This window comes from Pristiophorus japonicus, unplaced genomic scaffold (assembly GCF_044704955.1).
Source record: "Pristiophorus japonicus isolate sPriJap1 unplaced genomic scaffold, sPriJap1.hap1 HAP1_SCAFFOLD_247, whole genome shotgun sequence".
NCBI lineage: Eukaryota > Metazoa > Chordata > Chondrichthyes > Pristiophoridae > Pristiophorus > Pristiophorus japonicus.
This window is the reverse complement of record NW_027252199.1, coordinates 92,501-95,000: the sequence shown is the minus strand read 5'-3', so window position 1 is coordinate 95,000 and position 2,500 is coordinate 92,501. Positions and strand designations below refer to the sequence as shown.

Here is a 2,500-nt window from a genome sequence, read left to right as displayed (position 1 = left end):
CTGTGTTCTTTCGCCCCTTGCGACGACCCCGTTACATATGTGGAGCAGCAGGAGAATGTGCAGGAAAGAAATGGTGAAAGCAAAGTGAGAAAGAGAGCAGCAAACAGGTTGTTGATGGATCAACGGCACTGTGTGTGCAGAAGCATGAGCAGCCTGTGGATGGCAGCAAAAGCCTACTGCACCTGGTATTCCCAGGCAGTCTCCCATCCAAGTACTAACCAGGCCTCAGTCTGCTTGGTTTCCGAGATCAGACGGGATCGGGCGTTTTCAGACTAGTGTGGCCGTAGGCATCGATGTCATGGCTTTCTCTTTACTTAACCGGACATAAGGCTGTTCTTCACTTCTTTTTCTCCTTCCATGCTTTCATGCAAATAATCAGCACTCAAGATTCATTTCACCATTTTCCTTCCGCCACACCCACCTCTTGCTGCTCTGACTCCCACACAAGCAAACGACAAGCCCTATCCTTCATTGCCTTGCCTCAAGCTTCAAAACTGCCTGACTTTCACCATTCCCTCACTCACCCACAAATCACTCACTCACTCACTCACCCCCCAATCTCACGCTCGCCAACCTCGAAATCTCTCATCCCCTCAAATCGCTCTCCCCCAAATCTCCCCATCCCCAAATCTCTCCTCCCCCAAAAAAGCTTCCACCGCCCCCAAAACACCAGGATTGTTTCATTTCCAATCCGACCAATTATTAAGCCAGATCACTGTTGTAGCCACATTTCGGAACCCCATGTGGCAAGTGGCGCCTGCTACTCGGCATTCTGATTTGCAACACTCCTCACATGAACACACATGCATTCCAGCAGCATGCTAGTTGGCTTTACATTTTTCCTGCATTGAATTGCAGCTCTTCCTGCACGATTCTTTGTTCTCTTGCTGTTTGTCCCTCCCAGGTTTCTATGCACCTTGTCTCTCCTCTCTGTTGCTGCGTCCTGGTGTGCCTGCGCCAGCGTGTGTTTTTTTGCCAACTTATTTTGTTGTTCTGCGTTCTTTCGTCCCTTGCGTCGACCCCCTTGCATTTGTGTAGCAGCAGGAGAATGTGCAGGAAAGAAATGGTGAAAGCAAAGTGAGAGAGAGAGCAGCAAAAAGGTTGTTGATGGATCAACGGCTCTCTGTGTGCAGAAGCATGAGCAGCCTGTGGATGGCAGCAAAAGCCTACTGCACCTGGTATTCCCAGGCAGTCTCCCATCCAAGTACTAACCAGGCCTGACTCTGCTTAGTTTCCGAGATCAGACGAGATCGGGCGTTTTCAGACTAGTGTGGCCGTAGGCATCGATGTCATGGCTTTCTCTTTACTTAACCGGACATAAGGCTGTTCTTCACTTCTTTTTCTCCTTCCATGCATTCATGCAAATAATCAGCACTCAAGATTCATTTCACCATTTTCCTTCCGCCACACCCACCTCTTGCTGCTCTGACTCCCACACAAGCAAACGACAAGCCCTATCCTTCATTGCCTTGCCTCAAGCTTCAAAACTGCCTGACTTTCACCATTCCCTCACTCACCCACAAATCACTCACTCACTCACTCACCCCCCAATCTCACGCTCGCCAACCTCGAAATCTCTCATCCCCTCAAATCGCTCTCCCCCAAATCTCCCCATCCCCAAATCTCTCCTCCCCCAAAAAAGCTTCCACCGCCCCCAAAACACCAGGATTGTTTCATTTCCAATCCCACCAATTATTAAGCCAGATCGCTGTTGTAGCCACATTTCGGAACCCCATGTGGCAAGTGGCGCCTGCTACTCGGCATTCTGATTTGCAACACTCCTCACATGAACACACATGCATTCCAGCAGCATGCTAGTTGGCTTTACATTTTTCCTGCATTGAATTGCAGCTCTTCCTGCACGATTCTTTGTTCTCTTGCTGTTTGTCCCTCCCAGGTTTCTATGCACCTTGTCTCTCCTCTCTGTTGCTGCGTCCTGGTGTGCCTGCGCCAGCGTGTATTCTTTTGCCAACTTATTTTGTTGTTCTGTGTTCTTTCGCCCCTTGCGACGACCCCGTTACATATGTGGAGCAGCAGGAGAATGTGCAGGAAAGAAATGGTGAAAGCAAAGTGAGAAAGAGAGCAGCAAAAAGGTTGTTGATGGATCAACGGCACTGTGTGTGCAGAAGCATGAGCAGCCTGTGGATGGCAGCAAAAGCCTACTGCACCTGGTATTCCCAGGCAGTCTCCCATCCAAGTACTAACCAGGCCTCAGTCTGCTTGGTTTCCGAGATCAGACGGGATCGGGCGTTTTCAGACTAGTGTGGCCGCAGGCATCGATGTCATGGCTTTCTCTTTACTTAAACGGACATAAGGCTGTTCTTCACTTCTTTTTCTCCTTCCATGCATTCATGCAAATAATCAGCACTCAAGATTCATTTCACCATTTTCCTTCCGCCACACCCACCTCTTGCTGCTCTGACTCCCACACAAGCAAACGACAAGCCCTATCCTTCATTGCCTTGCCTCAAGCTTCAAAACTGCCTGACTTTCACCATTC

The 2,500-nt window shown here is 49.4% G+C and overlaps 2 non-coding genes and 1 pseudogene across 2 annotated transcripts; all 3 read right to left on the bottom strand.

Annotated features, from left to right (window-relative positions):
• Positions 1-170: 170 nt before the first annotated feature.
• Positions 171-289, bottom strand: LOC139246919 (5S ribosomal RNA). The gene has a single exon (XR_011590731.1). It is a non-coding gene; the product is annotated as a 5S ribosomal RNA (ribosomal RNA).
• An 874-nt stretch (positions 290-1,163) lies between these two features.
• LOC139246133 (5S ribosomal RNA) lies at positions 1,164-1,282 on the bottom strand (annotated as a pseudogene).
• An 874-nt stretch (positions 1,283-2,156) lies between these two features.
• Positions 2,157-2,275, bottom strand: LOC139246813 (5S ribosomal RNA). The gene has a single exon (XR_011590628.1). It is a non-coding gene; the product is annotated as a 5S ribosomal RNA (ribosomal RNA).
• Between the last annotated feature and the right edge of the window lie 225 nt (positions 2,276-2,500).